Source organism: Tamandua tetradactyla, chromosome 12, assembly GCF_023851605.1.
Source record: "Tamandua tetradactyla isolate mTamTet1 chromosome 12, mTamTet1.pri, whole genome shotgun sequence".
Lineage (NCBI taxonomy): Eukaryota > Metazoa > Chordata > Mammalia > Pilosa > Myrmecophagidae > Tamandua > Tamandua tetradactyla.
In genome coordinates, this window is record NC_135338.1 from 78,534,715 (window position 1) to 78,556,150 (window position 21,436).

Here is a 21,436-nt window from a genome sequence, read left to right on the forward strand (position 1 = left end):
AAGCAGCAATTGATCTATAAGTGTAGCATCATAATTTTCATGTAACTAAGAAAAAATGAATTTATTCTCCTGAAAAGGCAGTGAACTAGCTCAAACGCTTTATGAGAAGACAAGGCCATATTGGGACTCTCATTGTCTGAATGTCTTAACTCAATTGGTCTTTAAAGACATTTAATTACCAACTGTTGACAATCATACCATACCCTTTCCTTAAAGGTAAAAAGGGGTTCTTTAGTATGGAAGGTTATCAATGATCCAAAAAGAGTCCAAGTCAGTTACTATCAGTTACATACATGGGACAAAATTTAGGTGTCTTGATTTTATTGATCTTAATCAACATTAACTTGGATATATAAATGTCAGTTCAAAAAATGCCTCAATTCTCAATCATATCAAGTTCATACACATGTCCTGGTTTCTTACAAAGGAACTCAGCTGTTCAGACACTTCATCAGCAGAAAAGCCCATGATGAGATTGTTACCTGAATTAGTTAAGTTAGCATCCTCTGGGGTAAGGTTCACTAGCTGAAGGTTCATTTTGCAATATGTCAGTCAAAAATAAATGCATTCACTTCCTGTGATGGAAGACTACATCTCCCCACAGCTCTTCCTTCTGAAAGACATGGATAAAAATTACTGTGAATTGAGCCCAAGGTAGACCTGGTTGCGAGGCAAAAAAGAACACTAAAGACAGGATTCAAGGACTAACATATGTGACTTCCATATGTACATAATGGTACAAAAGGGAAAATCAAATTTCCCACAATATTTGTCTCATTCCCATAAAACTGCACTAGAATAGAAATAATCACTAATTTCTGTTCCTAGGTGGTTACCATGGATTAAGCCTCTGCCTAATTCTAATGAGCATGATTTTTATGTCATCACTTGTCTCCAACAACATAAAGTCTCCTCACTGACTGAAGTTAGGATTTTCTCCAGGAATATCCTTTGACTTGCAATTGTTTACCAAGGCATGATAACTTCTCTCATTGGCACAAGCTAGTGCTATTGCCAGCCATACATTCCCTTTGAATCTCAAATGTTAACAAGAAGCTCCTTCTCAATCATTGGTCTACATCACAATAAGTTCAAATACTTCAGTGCAGTACATGCAGTGGGAAAAACTGCTCCAGGTCTTAGAAACTACAGATTGCATTTCCACAGAAGTGCTCATCTAGGAGAACACGGATAAGACACTGCTTAATTTGAGAACACTGCTTTATAGTTTTTGCTGCCCCTGCTTCCTATAAGGTTGTGGACAGTCTACAAAGATGACCCATTAAATGGCTTGAAATCATTGATCAGGGAACACAAAGTGGAGAATATTACAGATTTCCTGAATTAGGAATATGTGACCTGATTATTCATTTAAAAATCAGTTCATACTTTTAAGTTGCTCTAATTTACATAAACAAGTGTATGAGAGGTGTAACTTGTGCCATAGTGAATTGAACTGAACTCTCATAATAGAGATTCTGAAAAACCTTCATAAATCTGGATTAAAAATCCAAAAATAAGGGTGGTACAATGGTGGCTCAGTGGCACAATTCTCACCTACCATCCCGGGGACCTGGGTTCAATTCCCAGAGCCTGCCCATGCCAAAAAAATAAGCTGCTAGTATTTGGTGCTTTTTCCTGAAACCTAGGCCACATATTCATGGGAAGTATCCGATTTTTGCATTGTAAGTGTTCACAATACACCAAGAACTACCCCAAACCAGAACATAGTGAACATCAAGGTAGAAGTCAGTAAAATTTTTCCTTATTCAGACTTAGTTAATATCTCATAGAGACAATATAATCATTGATCTGGAAATGTCTCACTGTAATTTTAATGTAATTTTTAAAAAGTAAGTTGTTCTCGTGGAGATTCCAAGAATGAGCATGACCAAATTTTGAGAAGATAGAGCAATCTTGGTGAAACCCGCAACTATGTATTATCTTTTGTAGCAGCTAAATTATTTTTATAAAACTAGCTTCTATTCCTATTATATTCTTTGTATATATAGTAAAATAGTTTTGAGGACTGTAACCTTTTGAAGTACCAGAAATGAATGTAACCTAAAAGTGTACTAACTTTTGATGTAGCCAGAAGGCAAACACTTAAAATATAAAAAGCCTCACTGGAGGTCTGTAACCTTTTGAAGGAGCCAGAAGCAAAAGCCTATAAGTAAGGCACTGGATTGTAACCCAGATACCTGGATACTTAAATAATAATTCTTTATTGTATAGATATATAACCTTATTTGAAAATGTAACACCTTGCAGAATGTAGCATTTCTTGAAAACTCATAACTGGCTCTGCCAGCAACATTCTATCTTGTCTTAATGTCAGTTTAGCTTTGAAGTAGTAAATACTTGTATCTGTTATAAGGCATTGAACTGTATGTAACCCAGATGCCTGAATGTTTGGACAATGATGCCTTATGTTGTAACCCATGACTGGCTCTGCCAAGACTCCCCTATCTCAATTTATATAATTAGACCACAACAGGACAACTGATGGCCTCCCTTATATCTTCTAATCTTATAATTTGGAAGCCTGATGCTCCTGTAGGTAGCCCCTTAATAATTACTGAGGTAGCATGAGTCAGCCCAGAATTATAAAACTCTACAAGTTTCTGAAGTTTGAGGAGACAGAGCTGGGGTTTTAACCTCCTGTTCTCCTTGTACTGCACAGCACAATTAAAAATGCTGTCTCTCTGAAATCCCGGTGTCTCAGAACTCTGTCATTGAGAGCATTGAGCAACAAATTTGTATTTCTGTCCAGTTTCAACAGAACTAATATCGTCCAAACTCTTGAATCGGTTGGTGTCTATGACATTTGATTACAAACTTTCATAATTATTCCAAGTACTTTCCTTAAGTGGAAGAGACTGAAGTTATAATATATGGCAGCTAAAATTCCGCTATTACTTTACTCATGTATATGTATGCTGTCATGTTTCATGTCAAAAAACATTTGTGATTCTAATATTTTGTCTTATATATTCCAGTGTGCTTCAGGATGGAAACTCATCACTGGCTCATAAAAGCCCCCAAATATTTAATTGTTTGAGACAAATTTGGGCATCTTGGAATTATTGATATTAATGAATATCCCAATGGCCATAAAAATGGGAACCAAAATCTCCTCAAATTCCAATTTTATCAAGTTCAGAAAGTTAGTCATGATTTCCTTAAGAGGAAATCATCAATTAATCATACACACAAGCAGAAAAAACTTCAATAATGACATGCATTTTTTTTTTAAAAGAAAAGCTAGGTGCTGGGGGTAAGGTTCACTAGCTGAAATTTCAAACTACAATATGTCAGTCAGCAACAAATCACTTCCCACCATGGAAGGCTTATCTTTCCTCAGGTCTCCCATCTGAAAGATACAGGTGAAAAAATTCCTGAGAACTGCACACAGAGTTAGGCCAGACTGCTAGGATTAACAGAACATACAAGGTAGGCTTCAAGATCCAAAAAATTGTGACTTTCACAGAAATGCACTGGGAGGCAAAGGAAACTCAAATTTGCCACAATGTTTATATTGTCTCAATAGACTATAAAATGTACTGGAATAGAAATGAAACATCAGCAACTCCTGTCCTTGGATTGTCATTTAGGTTTGGATTTCATTGTATTCTATTAAGTATGATTTTTATGTCATCATCTGTCTTCAGCAAGATAAATTTTCATCCTTGACCCAAGCCAGGACTCTCGGAAGGCATACATTCTCTTTGACTAGCAAATGCCTAACAAGGTTTTTTCTGAAATCACTGGGCTACCTTGAAATTTGAATTCCACTACTTCTTTGCATTGTAATGGTAGCAAAAATTGCCTGGGGGCCAAGAACCTGCAGATTGCATATCCCAAAATGTCCTCATCTAGGGAAACATGGTTGAGACACATGTCAAAGTGAGAACATTGCTCTGAAGTTTGTGCATCTCCTGATTCCTACAATGTTGTAGACCACCATGGTTTTTCTTTAAATATAACCAGTTGAAATGCTTGAGACCACTGATTAGGGGACACAAAGTGGGGAACATTACAAGTTTACTGAATTTACAATACATACAATAAGTTTTCATGAAAAACCAGTTCATTCATTTTATCTTCTTGAGCCTTTGTACACAAATGTGAGAAAAGTGTAACATTTGCGATGGTGAATTCAACTGAATTCTCAGAATAGAGATTTTGTTAAACTTTCAAAAATCCACATCTAAAAATTCATAGTACACTGCTCATATTTGGTGACATTTCATGACTTATTGGCATTACACACACATGAATTTGACCCCAACAATGGAAATAGCTTCTTTTGGGGTTGTGAATATTCACAAAGTCCCAACAAATATCTGAAATCAGACCTAAGGGAACAACAAGGTTGGAGTCATTAAGTGCTTCATTAATTTGAACAAAAAGCATATAGCTCATGGAGAGAAGGTAGCATGAATCTAGAAATGTGTCACTGTAATTTTCATGTAATTTCAGAAAAAAATGATTTTTTTCTCATAAAAATGTCAAGATATAGCTCAATCATGCTTGGAAAAGATAAAGCCATATCAGAATACATGTTATAGGGATCCTTGAATCATTTGGTCACTATGACATTTGATTACCATTTGAGTACATTTGATTAATTAATAACATGCCCTTAAGCAAACGGTTGTGATATTGGGGGATGAAATTCTGATATCGTTTTTTCATCCATGGACAGATTGCCATATTTCATGCTAAAGAACATTCATATTTCTTACATTTTTCTCAGATATTCTAAGAGTCCCTCAGGTTGGAAATTCATCATTGACCAAAAAAAGAGTCCAAACATTTAATGATTTGAGACAAAATTAGACATCTTGATTATTCAGTATTAATGAATATTCACATAGACATGGACATGGGAGCCCAAAAACTTCAAATCCAATTCATATCAAGTTCAGAAAATAAGTCAAGATTTACTCAAGGGGAACTTATCAATTATTGAGAAACACATTTAAAACAAAATCCCACATCATTCATATTCCTTGAGCAAGTTAAGCTAGGTAGCTGAGGAGTGGGGTTAAATACCTTAACTTTCAGCTTGCAATAGGTAAGACAAAAACAAATAACTCACCTTCCATCCTGGATGGTTTACCCATCCACAGCTCTTCTCTCTGAAAGATACAGGTTAAAACCTTCTGTGAATTGAGCACAGAGGCAGGCCAAAGTTCTAGGAAAAAGAGAAAACTGAGGGAGACTTCAAGGACCAAAATTCGTGGTTTCCATAAAGATATATAAGCAAGGGTAACTCAAATTGCCACAATGTTTTTAGTGTCTCAATCCCACATAAACTGTAAGACAGAAAAACTGAAGAATCACTAATTCCTACTCCTAGGATAATCTTTTAGGAGTAGTCCTCAGCACAATCCTATTAAGCATGATTTTTGTGACATATCTGTCTTCAACCAGATAACCTCTCTTCATTGACCCAAGCGAGGGTTCTCTCCAGGCATACATTTACTTTGAATTGCAAAATAGTATACAAGGCCCCTTCTTGAAAAACTTTGGCAAAATAGCATTAGAGTTCCACTTTTTCAATGCAGAACAGTGTTGCTCTAAAATTTTCTCAGCGTCTAGAAACTACAGATTACATATCCACAGAGGTATTCATCTAGGATAATGTGAATAAGAAATTCATAGCTCTTAAGCGTGTGCTGCACCTGCTTTCTATAATGTCATGGACAACCTTTGTCAATATTCATATCTGACCCATTAATAGGGTTGAGGCCATTAACAAGAAACACAAAGTGAAAAAACATACAGGTTTCACAAATTTCGAGTACCTAAGTTGAGTTTTTATGCTAAAAACAGTTCATCCCTTGGATCTTCTCTACTTATATGCACAACTGAGTGGCAAGAGTAACTACTGAAATGGTGAATTCAACTGAACTCTCATTTTAGAGATTTGCACAACTCTTAAAAATCTGGATATAAAATGCAATTAGACCACTAGTACTTGGTGCTATTTACCAGAAACCTGGGCATTGTATTCACAAAAATAACATGACTACACTGGAAATTCCCATGTTTTTAGGTTGTGTTTCTTCACAATATTCCAACAACTTCCGAAACCCAGTGCGAAGGGAGCACCAAGGTAGGGTTGAAAAGATTCTTTGTCCATTAGAAACCAATAGTAACTAATAAGAGAAGGTAACCATGGATCCAGAAATGTCTCACTGATTTTCACATAATTTCAAAATAAAGAAGTTCTCATAAAGATGCCAAGAAATATCTTAATAATTTCAATGAAGTCAAAGTCATATTGGGTTGCATGTTATCTGAACACTTGAAATATTTGGTGGCTATGGCAATTAAAAACCACCAGATGTAATAACATGCTCTTTCCTTAAGGGGAAGAGACTGATGAGTCATGCTATTTGGGAGATGAAATTGTACTATTACTTTACTCATTCATATATATTGCCATGTTTCAGGCTGAAGAATATTCATGATTTCACATTTTCCATTTTATCTCATATAATCCAGGGACCACAGGATGGAAAAAAAAACATTGACTAAAATAGAGCCAAATCACTTAAAATAATTTAATGCTTAAAGACAAATTTGAACATCTTGAATTTATTGATATTAATGAATATGCACATGGGCATATGTGAAGTCAAAAGCTCCTCAAATCTTATCATATCAAGCTTAGAAAATAAGTCAAGATTTTCTCATGTGAAACCAATCAATTATTCAGACACACATTCAGAAAAAACTCCCATAATGAGCCATATTATTTGACAAAGTAAAACTAGGTGTCTCCAGGGGTGAGCATCACTAGTTGAAGTTTCAACTTGCAATATGTCAGTCAATAATAAGTAACTCAACTTCTATCTGAATGGCTCATCCCTACACAGCTGTTCATTCTGAAAGACACAGATGAAAAAATGTCTACGTGAGTACAGATGGCACTCAGATTGCAAGGAAAATTGAACACTGAGGGCAGGTTTCAAGGACCAAAATTCGTGGTTACAAGAAAACTATAAGGGCAGACAAATGAAATATAAAATTTGGTAAAATGTTTTAAATATATCAATCCCATGTAAATGACACTAGTATACAAATGAATCACTATTTCTGGTCCATAGATTGCCACCTAAGACCTTGCCTTAGTGTAATCCTATTGAGCATGATTCTTATGTCATCTGACTTCAACTGAAGAAGTTCTCATCATTGACCCAAGCCCAGGCTCCTCCAGGTTCCATTTCACAGGTAAATGTTTACCAGAGAAACCTTCCTGAAAATCTCGTGCTATATCATATTAGAGTTCCACTGTTTCATTTCAGTACAGTGTGGTGATACAAATGCATCAGTGCCAGGAAACTGCAGGTTGCATTTCTACTGAGTCTTCATCTAGGATAACGTGCGTAAAACAGAGGTCAAAGTTTGAACACCGCTCTCGAGTCTGTGCTGCTTTTGCTTCTATAATGACATGGACTGCTGTGGTCAGTTTTCAAATAATGACCTATTAATTGGCTTGAGATCATTGATTAAGGAACACAAAGTCGGGAATATTAGAAGTTTATGAATGTATGAATTTAAAGTATGAAAGCTTAGTTCTCAATTAAAAGTGTCATAGTTTGATTTTCCCTAGTTTATATACATAAGTGTAAGAGAAGTGTAACTACTGATATGATGAATGAAACTGAACTCTCATAACACAGATTTTGCAAAATTTTTAAAAATCTGGATCTACAAATCCAACATTAGGTGGTATGTATTTGTTGACATGGGCCACGCAATTACAGGAATTTCATATATGCACTGGAAAAGCTCTTTATTTTGGTATTCTGAATTCATAATATACCAACTTTCCAAAATCATTTCAAGGGAATAAAATTGAGCTCAGTAATTGCTTCATCTACTCAGACTCAAAAACAGCTTGAGAGATGGTAAACAGGAAATGGCTGAATGACATTCTTCATGTAACGTTTAAAAGAAAGTTATTCTCATGAAGATGCCAAAAACTCACTCAGTCAATTTTGTGAAAAAAATCCATATTGATGCTCAGTCTTTCTGAACACTTGACTAAGCTAGTCTCTATGATATTTTATTACCAATGTTATAATTATTATCATGTTCTTTCACTGAGGGGAAGAGACTGAAAGGTCACAACATTTGGAGGCTCAAATTCTGCTATCACTTTACTCATGTACATATATATTACCATGTTTCACGAAGAACATTTGTAATTGTTATATTTTGTATCATATATTCCAGGGTACTTCATGTAGGAAATAAATCATGGACCCAAAAATAGCCCAAATCAGTTGAAGTATTTAATCAATTTAGACAAAATCATGCATCTTAAATTTGTTGGTATTAATATGTATGCACATGGCCATGAAAATTAGAGCCCAAACCTCCTCAAATCCCAATCATATAAGTTTGAAAATAAGTCAGGTTTATTCAAGAGAACCAACAAGGTTAGAGGCAGTATGACTCTTCCTCTATTCAAGCAAAAAAAAAAATACTCAGGAGAGAAGGTAACTATTAATCCAGAAATGACTCAATATAATTTTCATAAAAAGGAAGTTGTTCTCATAGAGATGTAAGAACTTGCTCTATCAACTTGGAGAGGACAAAATCATATTGGTTTTCATTTGGTCTAAACACTTGAATCAGATGGTCTGTATGTCACATGATTACAAGTTGTCATAATTAAAACCATTCTCTTTCTGTAAGGGTAAGAGACTGAATGGTCATGATATTTGGGAGCTGAATTCTGTTATCATAGTAGTCTTGCACACATGTAATGCCAAGTTTCTCACTGCAGAACATTTGCAATTCGCACATTTTTTCATACATTCTAAGGTCCATCAATTGGAAATTCATCATTGACACAAAACGCGTCCAAATAAGTTCAAACATCAAATGGTTTGAAGCAAAATTTGGCATCTTTTATTTATTGATACTAATGAATTTCATAAGGATATATAAATGAAGGTATATTCTCCTCAAATCCATATCATATCAAGTTGAGAAAATAAGCCAAGATTTCCTCAAGAGGAACTCATCAATTATTCAGACACACATTCAGAAAAAACTCTCATAGTGACATTGATGTTCTCTGAAGAAGCTGGGTGACTGTGAATTAGGGTATCTAGTTGAAATTTCAACAATGAAAAAAGTTAACAATGAATCACTCACCTATTATCATGGATAGTTCATTGCACTATAACTTATCCTCTGAAAGACACAGGTAAAAAGCTGAACTGAGTCCAAATGTAGTTCAGAGTGCTAGGAAAAACAGAACACTGAAGGCAGGCTTCAAGGACCAAAATTTGTGCCTTCCATAGAAATATTTTAGTAAGCATTGGAAAATCAAATTTGCCACCATGTTTGTTTTGCCTCAATTTCATGTACACTGAACTAGACTAGAAATGAAGATTCATAAGTTAATGCTCTTGCATTACCAACTAGGCCCTGGTCTCAGAGTAATCCTATTAAGCATGATTTTTATGGCACCATCTGTCTTCAACATGGTAAATTCTCATCATTGACCCAAGCTAATGCTCTCTCCAAGAATAAATTCCCTATGATTTTCATATGCTTACCAAAGACTCTTTCCTGAAAGCCTTGGGCTACATCTCTTGGGAATTCCACTACTTAATCCAGTACACAGTGGTGAAATAATTGCCCCAGGGCCAGGGATCTGCAATTGTTCTTCCACAGAATCCTCATCTAGAAAACATGGGTAAGACACAGGTAAGAGTTTAAACAGTGCACTCCAGGCTGTAATGTTCCTGGCTTCAATAATATCATGGACCCCTATGGTCACTCTTTTAATCAGAGACATTAATAAGGGTGAGACCTTTGATTCAATGCACACAAAATGGAGAACATTAAAAGTTTTTCAATTTGGACTAGTGAAATTTTTCATACAAAACTGGTCATGCCTTGATATCCCTAGCCTATATACACAAGGCTGAGACAAATGTACTTTGGAGCATTGTGAATTAAACGGAACTTTTATAATAGAAATTTTTGCAAAACCTTCAAAATCTGGACTACAAATCCAATAGTATTCTGCAAATATTTTGTGACATTTTCCTGAACTTGGGCTATGCATATACTTACAGGAATTTCAAGGAAGCACTTGACATGCCCCTATTTTGGGGTGTGAGTTCCACAATGCAGCAAAAACAACCCAAATCCAGATCAAAGGAACAATGCTGAATTTGAAAGATTCTTCATCTATTTGCCCTCCCCCCTAAAAAACAGCTCAGGACAGAAGTAACTATGGATCCAGAAATGTCTCAATGCAATTTTCATATATAATCAGTAAAAGGAAATGGTTCTCATAAAGATGCCAAGAACTCAATCAGTTCTGAGATGATAAAGCCAGATTGAGACTCATTTTGCCTGAGAACTTGAATCAAGTCATCTCAAAGGTATTTGATCACCAACTGTCATAATTTATTCCATGCTCTTTCCTGGGAGGAAGAGATGGGAGGGCCATGATATTTGGGGTTATATATATCCTTTCACGTGCATATGCTTAGCAGAGGCTCCTTTCTGTAATCCTTACATTACAATGCATTAAAGTTATACTATTTCATTGCATTAGAGAGTGATGATATAATTGCCAAAAGGGCAGGAGTTTGAAGGTATATTTCCACAATGTCCTCATCTAGAAGAACATGGGTAAGACACAAGTGAAAATTTGAACAATGCTATCAAGGGTATGCTGATCCCGCTTTATATAATGTTGTAGACCATCATGGTCACTCTTCTAATCAGAACAATTCATAGAATTGATCAGGGAACATGAAATGGAGAATATCACCAGGTTTGGAATTTAGAATACACTGAGTTTTAATATAAACCAAGTCATCCTTTAATCATCACTTGCCTATATACACAAGGCTGAGACAAATGTAATATTGACATTGTGACCTCAACTGAACTCTCAAAATAAGATTTTGAAAATTTCAAAATCTAGACCTATAAATCCAATGATATTCTGCATGTATTTGATGCTATTTTCCTGAAACATGGGTCATGTATTTATGGGAATTTCATGAAAGCATTCAACGTGTCCTTGTTTTGGGTTGTAATTATTCACAAATACCAACAACTACCCAAAACCAGATTGAAGGAACAACATAGTTGAGCTCACTAAGTTTTCTTGTCTATCAGGACCAAAAGAATAACATCCAAAAATGTCTCAAGGTAATTTTCTGTAATTTCAGAAAAAGCGAATGGTTCACATGTTGATACCAAGAGCTCGCTTAATCAATTTAGAGAAGGTAAAGACATAGTGGGACACCTTTTGGGTGGGCAATTGAACAGTTAGTCTCTATGACATTTGGTTACCAAATTTCATAAGTAATGCCATGCTGTTTCCATTAGGGGAAGATTAAAGGTTCATGTTATTTAAAGGTTAAAATTCTGCTATCAGGTTACTCATCAATTTATATAATGCAATGTTTCACCCAAAGAAATATTCAGAATTCTGGGAATTTTGCTCTTATATTCTAGCTTCTACCAGGTAAGAAATTAATATTGATTAAAAATCATTAATTAGTTAAAACACTTAATAATTTCCAACAAAATTGGTCATAATCAATGAATTGAAAATGTAAGAAGAAATGTAACAAAATAGAGATTCTATAGCTAAGTGATATAAAATGGAGTCAGAAGGTCATTCTGGAGGTTACTGTTCAGAAAATATCAGCCAGATATCCCAAACCATCTGTGAAGTTAAGTTTATGTGTCAACTTAAAAATGAGATTATAGAAGGTCAGCAAAGGGTAGGTTTGATATGTTTGGATGGGTTAAGTGAGCATTTTAACAACATGGCTTGTCCTTTGATATGTTTAATTATGATGTTTAATGGACATCCTTGTAGTTTAAGATTACACTTTTAAAATAAATATGAGACAGGGTTCGTATATACCAGACTTTATTTTCAGAGGTCTTCCTAATATCATTTCAAATGCCAACAACTTATGTTTTCCATAATGAGTGTTTCTTAGATTTAATAAGAACATATATAAGGATTTTGGCCATGGTAGATTGAAGGATTCCATGAATTTAACTAAGTTTTAATTATGCCATTTGTTTTTTCTATTAAGCACAAGTTTTGGAAATAATTCACAATATGTCTCACTGGAATGCTGAAAATATAGTAGGCTGATGAGAGCAATATTTCTGGAAACTAGCCCCCAAAATACCTAAGAAAATATATCATAATTGTTTAATCTGTCCCAAGCATAATCCAGAAAAACCTTTCCATAGTTCTCAAGGACATTTTCACTTACCAACTGAAGCTTTTGAAATGTGACAATTGGTCTTATTCAATTACCCCCATTTCAAGGCTACAAATATGCTTTAATAATTATTTGCATATATTCCCATTAGACTGAAGACTTTCCCTATAGGCAAGCTACTGCTGCTACTGTAGAAATATTTATTAGAAAAAATAATTTCATGTTAGGGATTCCCTCAGAACTTCACAGTGACTGAGGAAACCATTTTACAGGACAAATTATGAAAACAATATGCAAAATATGCCCTATTTTGCAACACTTTCGTTGTGCCTATCATCCTCAGTCCTCATGCTTACCAGAAAGAACAAATGGTATAATTAAAACTTAATTTGCTAAATTTATGGAATCCCTCAATCTACCATGACCAAAATCCTTTTATATATTCTTATGCAATATAAAATCTACTCACTGTGGAAAACATAAGTCACCCCCATTTGAAATTATATTAGGAAGACCCATGAAAATAAACTCTGGAATATATGAGCCTTGCCTTATAAAAGAAAATATACTACCCTATTGACAGACACCAATCATAGGCTTAAAAAGAAGAAACTTTGATAGAACAAGCCTTTTACAGTATGCTCCTGGGAGACAATGTATTCAAAATTGTAATATTCTGTCTGGCCACTTTATGTTCTAGAAAAGATATCTCCATAAGAATGAACTCCATCCTTGCTGAAAAGGACCTATCAGGTATTTTTAACTAACCCATATGCAGCTAAATTTGAAGGTATTGATTCTTGGATTCACATTTCTCATTTGCAGAAAGCTTCCAGCCCTGCCTAGAAATCCATTCCTAAAGCTGAAAATTCACTAAAGATCAGAAGTAGAGGATGTAGACTGCTACTGCAAGACTCTGGAAAAGACCTGTAAAATTAATACTTACTGGTGATTTTATCCTTCAGTCACACAGAAGTATTCAGTTAATCCAATAACAAGGATAAGAACTGATTTTCATCAGATTGAAATAAACTCAATACCACCTGTTGTCTTCATTATTATCCTTTAAGCTATCTTATTTACATTTTTATCCCTCCCTCATCCCTTTGTTTGTGCCCAGTCCATCTCTATTCCTCTCATAATGAACATAATGGATTCCACTTGCTTTAACCTCTGTATTATCACCTTTATCCTCTCTTCCTGGTCCCTCGGCATTCATCATCATCTTTTCCAAGCCACACAAAGGACTGCTGACCTAAGCAATTTATCAAATTTCTGGTTCTGTGCTAATTTAGACTTCATTGGAGGGCTAAAATTATTGGTCACACCCATAGGCATTCAAATCTTGATAAACAACAAAAAGTCAACAAAAACATTCAAATATTATATAAACTAAGGAACTCTGAAACTTAAGATTTATTTAGTTGTCAAGATCTTGGGATTTTGGGGAGTCTGAACTCATGGCATATTTCAAATCTTGCTAATGTTTTTCCTATTTTAGCCTCCACAATATCTGTTATTTATTGCCTCACCTCCAGAATAGCAGCCACAAATACCTCCTGAGTCATGCTAATGCACCAAACCCTTCAACTTGAAGCTTGTACTTATGAGACTTATTTCTATAACAACAAAACTAAGTCCAATTGCAATTAATGCTGAGAATCTTGCCCTGAAAAGATCTTTGTTACTCAAATGTGGCCTCCTCCCTCACTAAGGCAAATCTCTGTAAATAAACTCACTACCTTCCCCCCCACCCCCACCCCATGTGAGACATGATTCACAGTGATAAGCTTCCCTGGATCCAAAGGATGAATATCAAATGTTGAACAAAAATGCTTTCTCAGAAAGTTCTTGATAAAAACAGGAGTTGTAAAAAGAAATAGAACAAAATAGAGTCACTTTAGCTGAGATGTAAAATGGAGTTAGGAGGTTACTCTGGACATTACTCTTTTGCAAATATCAGCCATATATCACAAACTGCCAAAGTATGCAAGGCCCAAACAAAAATGTCCCTCAAAACCTTATGGACAGAAAAAAAAAAAAACAAAAAAAACCCCTATGGACATCTGGACACCATAAAGAAAACAGGAGATAAAGAGTTCAGTAAACTATCTAATCTGAAGTAAAATTTGAGTACCCCAAATATTCACCAATAACAATCTTTTTCTTTTAAAACCCTTGCCTGGAAGTGGCAAAATGGGACACAATTTGGGTTGCTACCTAAATCTATGCTCCAAGAATTGCAATTCAAAGACCCCAAATAAATTTCTTTGTAACCTTACAGCTTAGTGTGTTATTTTTCAGTTGACATTACAAATGACTATTCACATGGATGTAAAAATAGGAGACAAAACTTCCTAAAATTCCAATCATATAAAATTCAGAAAATAAGTTCAGGTTGGCAACTACTGATAGTTTGCCACTTAGGCAAACTACTGATTTATTAGCCATGTTCAGGAAAAACTCCCACCATGACACTCGTTATTTAACCAAGTCAAGCTAGAAGCCTAAAGGGTAGGTTTCACTAGATGAAACAGGCCACTCAACAATACATCACTCACTTCCCATAATGGAAAGTTCCTCATTCCACAGTTCTTTCCTCTGAAAGACATGTGAAAAAATGTTGTGAACTGATATAAGCCACATTACTATGAAAAACTGAATACTGAAAGGTGGCTTCAAGGACAGAATTTTTGGCTTCCATGGCAATATAGTGGTAGGCAAGGAAAATTCAAATTGGACACCGTGTTTGTGCTGCCTAAATCTCACATAAACTGCATTAGAATAAAAATGAAGAATCCCTAATTCCTACATCTGGATAGTTTGCTAGAACTGGGCCTCAGTGTAATCCTACTGATCATGTTTTTATGTCATCATCTGTTAACAAGGAAAGTTCTCATCATTGATTCAAGCTAAGATTCTCCGCTAACCGGAGGCAGGCACAAAATCCCTTTGACTTACAAATACTTACCAAAAACTCCTTCCTGAAAGCCTCAAATTACATTGCATTGGAGTTCTACTGGTTCATTGCAGTATGGAGTTGAAATAATTGCCCCAGTGCCAGGTAATGGTACTGCACTTCCACAGAGTCATCATCTAGAAGAACAAGCATAAGACAAATTTCTCTTAAGGGTGTGCTACTCCTGAGTTCTATAATGTTGTTCACCTTGGACACTCTTCTTACAAGACTCATTAATATGGTTGAGATCACTGATCAGTGAACACAAAGTGGAGAACATATCAGGTTTTTAAATTTAGAATATATTTGCTTAGTTTTCATATAAAACCAGGATCACAAGACCTTCCTTAGCCTATATACACAAGTATTATACAAGGGTAATATTGACTTGCTTAATTCAACTGAACTCTCTTAGTAGAGATTTTGTAAAATATTCAAAATCTGTATCTGCTCATACAATAATATGTTGTACATATTTGTTGCAGTTTTTTAGACCCATAACTGTGTTGCTATAGGAATTTCACATAAGCTCTTGAAATGCCTCTATTTGGGATTCTCTGTGTTTGAAATGCTTGAAAACAGCACAAAACCAGATTAAAAGAATAGCAAGTTTGGGGTCAATAAAATGTTTATATATTCAGATGCAAAAATTTCTCAGTAGAGGAGATAACCCTTGATTCAGAAAAATCTCCATATAATTTTTATGTAATTTCAGAAAAAAGGAAGCTATTTTCATACAGATGACAACAATTTGCTGAAGTAATTTGAAGAGGACACAGTTATATAGGGACTTACTATGTCTGAACACTTGAATCGGTTTGTCTCCATAATATTTTCTTACCAACTACCATAATTAATCTCTGCCTTTTGACTGATTTTTGCTCCTATGCATATGTGCAAGTGAATACTCATTAATATCAGTAAATAGAAGATTCACAATTTAGTCCCAAAGCTTTTTACCTAAGGGGAAGATATTGATGTGTTCTGATATTTAGGGGCTCTATATCTGTTATCACTTTGCTTATCCACATTTCCAGTGCTATGAATCATGCAGAATATCTTTTTTAATTCTCATATTTTTTATTATATTTTCATGGGATCCTCAGGTTGGAAATTCACCATTGAACCAAGAGGAGCCTAAAGCAGTTAAAATTTAATTTATTTGGAACTAAATTGTGAATCTTCTATTTACTGATATTAATGAGTATTCACTTGCACATATACATAGGAGCAAAAATCAGTCAAAAGGCAGAGATAAAAAGCCTTGACCCAACTATATGCTTTCTGGAAAGACTCAATTAAAGTCAAAGATGCAACTAGGTTGAAAGTGAAAGGATGAACAAAAATATTCTATGCAAGCAGTAAACAAAAACAGAAGAAAGGAAATAACAAAGCTTAGAGCAGAAATAAATACAACAGAAAAAAATAGAAAGAATCAACAAAACCAAAAGCTAGCTCTCTGAAAGATTAAAAAAAAATTGACAAATCTTTAGCTAGACTGACAGAGAAAAAATGAGAGAAGATACAAATAATGAACTCAGAAATGAAAAGGCATACATTACTAGAAATTCTCCTTAAACAAAAAGGAGTATAAGAAGATACTATGGACAATTGTATGCCAATAAATTAGGTAACCATTTAGGTTAGGAATTAGGTTAGGAACCTAATTAGGAATGGACAAAACTTAGAAACACACAAACTAGTTACATTGACTCAAGAAGAAATAGAAAACCTCAACAAACCAATTATTGATAATGAGATTAAATGAGTAATAAAAACCTTCCAACAAAAAGAAACCCAGGACTGCATGGCTTCACAGGGAAATTCTACCAAACATTCCAAGAATTCTAACTCCAATTCTGCTCAAACTCTTCCAAAAAACTGAAAAGGAAGGTATACATCTCAACTGATACAAAAAATAAGTTTGACAAAATCCAGCATCTTTCTCAAGAAAAACACTTAGCACACTAGGAATAGAAGGAAAATTCCTCAACATTATAAAGGCATATATGAAAAGCCCACAGCTAACATCCTTCTTAATGGAGAAAGCATGAAAGCTTTTCCTCTAGGATCAGGACCAAGACAAAGATGCTTACTGTCACAATTGATATTTAAAAGTGTACTGGAAGTTCTTGCTAGATTAATTAGGCAGGAAAATTAAGTAAAAAGTATCCAAATTGGAAAAGTAGAAGTAAAACATTCTCTTTTTGCAGATGATATGATCCTACACATAGAACATCCTGAAAAAAAAATCACAGCAAAGTTCCTAAAGCTAATAAATTAGTTTAGCTGTAATTATTACAGGGCAGAAGATCAAAACCCCACATCAGTAGTGTGTGCATGTACATATATACATACATACATACATATATACATTATCAGAAGAAAAAAACATTCAGAACAGAAACTAAAAGAATCAGATATCTATGAACAAATCTAATCAAGGTTGTAAAGGAGTGGTACACAGAAATCTATAAAACACTGCTAAAAGGAATCAAAGAAGATCTATATAAATGGAGAGACATTCTGTGTTCATGGATTGGAAGAATAATTAGCAATAAGATTTCAACCCCACCCAAAGCAATTTACAGATATAATGCAATACCAATAAAAATTCCAACAAACTTTTTTGTAGAAATGGAAACACTAATCATTAATTCATATGGGAGGGTAAGGTGCCCTGAATAATACAAGCCATTTTGAAATAAAATAATGAATTTGGAGGACTTACACCTGATCATAAAGTTTATTATAAACCACAGTAATTAAAACAGCATGGTACCAGAACAATGATAGACAAATAGACCAATGGAATCAAACCGAGGACTCAGAAACCTCACATTTATGTACAAGTAACTTTTGACAAACGGACAAAGATCAATTGGGAATACATGGTCTCTTCGATAACTGTGATAGGAAAACTGGATCTCCATTTGGAAAAAAAGGAAGGAATATGCCTATAACCCTTATACAAAAATCAACTGAAAATGGATCAGAGACCTAAATACAAATTCCAGAACTATTAAACTTTTGGAAGCAAACATAACTCTGGTCTTCCAGAACTTGTGTTAGTCATTGTTTTCTTAGGCTTTATATTCAAAGTATAAGAAACAAAAGGAAACATAACTTAGTGTCTTCAGAACCTTGTGTTAGTCTATGTTTTCTTAGATTTTCTATCCGAAGTACAAGAAACAAAAAAAAAGACTTTATATCCAAAGCACAAGAAACAAAAGACCGCCCGGGACCTAGTCAGCTGCCTTGCTGTGCTGCAGTTAACCAGGGCTATGTGGCTGGGGCACTGGAAGCAATAATGCACATGCCAAGCTGGGTGTGTAGGGGCCCCTAGGGGCCTGAGGCGTTGGCAGTGGGGCACTATGCACCCGGCGGTGGGGAAAAAAAGAAGGAGACAGAGAGGCACCAAGGCACAAAGCACCTGGCAAAACAAACAAAAAATGGACCAAAGACCTAAATACAAGTTCCAGAACTATTAAACTTCTGGAAGGAAACATAACTTGGTGTCTTCAGGACCTTGTGTTAGTCTATTTTTTCTTAGACTTTAAATTCAAAGTACAAGAAACAAAACAAAACAAGAAATGAAACAAAACAGAAAAAAATGAGACCTCATCAAAATTGAAAATGTATGTGACACATAGGATTTTATCATGAAAGTAAAATGACAAGCTATACAATAGGAGAAAAATTTGGAAACCATATAACTGTAAAACTTTAATATCCAGAATACATAAAGAATTCCTTCAACTTAACAACAAAAAATGAACAAGTCAATTTAAAAATAGGCAAAAGAAGTAAACAAACATTCCTCCAAAGAGTATATATATATACACAAATGGCCGGAAAGCACATGAAAAGATGTTCAATGTTATTAGCCATCAGTGCAATGGAAATCAAAACCACAGTGAGATACCATTTGCACTTATTAGAATGGCTGCTATTTAAAAACAGGAAAAAAAAGTGAGGTGGAGGATGCAGACAAATTGGAATAAAATGCTGCAGCCACTGTGGAAAACAGTTGGGCAGTTGCTCATAAAGCTAAGTATAGAATTACATATGACCCAGCAATCCTACTACTTGGTACAGACTCAAAAGAATTGAAAACAAGGACTAGAACAGATATTTGCACATCAATGTTCCTAGCAATATTATTCACAGTTGCCCAAAGATGGCAGTAACCCAAGTGTCCATCAAACAATGAATAGATAAGCAGATGTGGTATATACATGCAACGGAATATCATTCAGCCATAAAAAGGAATTGTCTTGATTTGTGTGGCCACAAGGATGAACCTTGATGACCTCATGTTGAGTGGAATAAGACAAACACTAAAGGATGTTTAGTGTTTTAGTGATTTATTGCTCAAACTGCAATAAATCAAGTTCAGAAAATATCAAGGTTTCCTCAAGAGGAACTTGTAAATTTTCTTCAGACACAGATTCAGAAAAATCTCCCATAATGACGTTCATGTTACTTGAACAAGTTATCTTAGCAGACTGAAGAGTATGCTTCACCAGCTAAAGATTCAATTTGCAACGGATCAGTTAAATATAAATCACTTACCTCCTACCATGGATGGATTGTTTCTGCACAGCCACAGAAAGACACAGGAAAAATTCTGCTGAGAATTGAAAACAATAGTAAGTCATACTACTAGAAAAATAGAACACAGAATGCAGGCTTCAAGTGCCAATATTATGGTATTACTATTTCATAGTAATACTCTAGTATGCATTGGAATCTCAAATTTGTCTGTCACCTTGGACTGACGCAATCCCATACAAAATATACTAGAAGGAAAATGAAGAATCCCTAAATCTTGCACCTGGGTAGACATGAAGGACTGGGTATAGTTGTAATCCTTTGAGGATGATTTTCATGTCACTGTCTGTCTTCAACAATCTAAGGTCTCATCACTGACCCAAGCCAGGTCCTCTCCAGGTACACATCCATTTGTCTTGCAAATGCTTACCAGAGACTAATTCCTGAAAGCCTTGGATACACTGCAGTAGAATTCTACTGCTTAATTACAGTAAAGAAGGGTAATATAATTTCCCCAAGACCAGAAATCTGTCTATTGCACCTCTCCATCCAGTAGAATGTGGCTAAGACACAATTGAAAGTGTCAAGAGAGTGCAGCTCCTGCTGTCTTTAATGTCATCCACCTCAGTTCTCAGTCCTCTAATAAGACTCAATAAAATTGAAAACTTTGATCAGAGAATACAAAGTGGAAAACATTACAGTTTTCTGAATTTAGCATACTTAAGAGGAGGTTTCTTCAAATGTATTTCATACTTTGATCATCTGTAGCCTATATATACAGAAGTGTAAGACCAGTGAAATATTGATGTGATAAGTTCAAATGGACTCTTATAACAGAGATTTTGCAAAACTTTCAAATCTATATTGAAAAGTCTCAAAATAGTTCATGCTTATTTGGTGCAATATTTCAAACACAAGGGCCATGTATAAACATGAATTTCACACAAGAACTGGATATACACATGTTTGGGATTGTGGGTGTTCAAAATATATGAACAACAAACTGAAACCAGATTTCAGGAAAAACAACATCAGGTTCAGGAAGATTCTTTATCTCTTCAGATCCAAAAAATAGCTTCAGACCCAGAGAGAAAGTGAGCATGTATGCAGAATTATCTCTATGTAACTTTTATGTCATTTCAGGAAAAGGAATTTATTCTCGTGAAGATGCGTAGAATTCACAAAAGCAATTTTGAGAAGAAAAAGCTGTTTTGGGACTTACTATGCCTAAGAACATCAATCAGATCCATTCCATGACATGGTTTACCAAGTGCCAAAAGTGAGATCAAGCTATTTCTATAAGGTGAAGGGACTCAAGGGTCATTATATTGGTGAGGTTGATTCTGCTATAATTTTATTCATCCATGTATTTAATGGCAGGTTTTTTGCAAAAGAACTTTCCTCATGCTGACATTTTCTTTTGCATATTCCCAGGTCCACAAGTTTGAAATTCATCTCAAAAAAGCATGGATCAGTGCAAATTTTGAACAACTGATTCAAAATTGTATATCCTCAATTTATTGATTTCAATGAGTATTCATATGAACACATAAATGGGGACCAAGAATTTAATCAGGTACAGATCACATCAAGTTCAGAAAATATGGAAGGTTACCTTAAGAGCTCATGAGTTATGCAGACACTATAAAAATTGATAAATGATATTTATATTGTC

At 34.9% G+C, this 21,436-nt stretch overlaps 6 non-coding genes and 1 pseudogene across 6 annotated transcripts; all 7 read right to left on the reverse strand.

Annotated features, from left to right (window-relative positions):
* Positions 1-844: 844 nt before the first annotated feature.
* LOC143652796 (small nucleolar RNA SNORD115) lies at positions 845-923 on the reverse strand. The gene has a single exon (XR_013160855.1). It is a non-coding gene; the product is annotated as a small nucleolar RNA SNORD115 (small nucleolar RNA).
* A 2,695-nt stretch (positions 924-3,618) lies between these two features.
* Positions 3,619-3,696, reverse strand: LOC143652792 (small nucleolar RNA SNORD115). The gene has a single exon (XR_013160852.1). It is a non-coding gene; the product is annotated as a small nucleolar RNA SNORD115 (small nucleolar RNA).
* Positions 3,697-5,382: 1,686 nt separating this feature from the next.
* LOC143652800 (small nucleolar RNA SNORD115) lies at positions 5,383-5,460 on the reverse strand. The gene has a single exon (XR_013160859.1). It is a non-coding gene; the product is annotated as a small nucleolar RNA SNORD115 (small nucleolar RNA).
* A 1,677-nt stretch (positions 5,461-7,137) lies between these two features.
* On the reverse strand, positions 7,138-7,213 carry LOC143652799 (small nucleolar RNA SNORD115). The gene has a single exon (XR_013160858.1). It is a non-coding gene; the product is annotated as a small nucleolar RNA SNORD115 (small nucleolar RNA).
* Positions 7,214-9,460: 2,247 nt separating this feature from the next.
* Positions 9,461-9,539, reverse strand: LOC143652787 (small nucleolar RNA SNORD115). The gene has a single exon (XR_013160848.1). It is a non-coding gene; the product is annotated as a small nucleolar RNA SNORD115 (small nucleolar RNA).
* A 5,543-nt stretch (positions 9,540-15,082) lies between these two features.
* LOC143652795 (small nucleolar RNA SNORD115) lies at positions 15,083-15,157 on the reverse strand (annotated as a pseudogene).
* A 4,907-nt stretch (positions 15,158-20,064) lies between these two features.
* Positions 20,065-20,142, reverse strand: LOC143652808 (small nucleolar RNA SNORD115). Its single transcript, XR_013160866.1, has one exon. It is a non-coding gene; the product is annotated as a small nucleolar RNA SNORD115 (small nucleolar RNA).
* Positions 20,143-21,436: the final 1,294 nt, after the last annotated feature.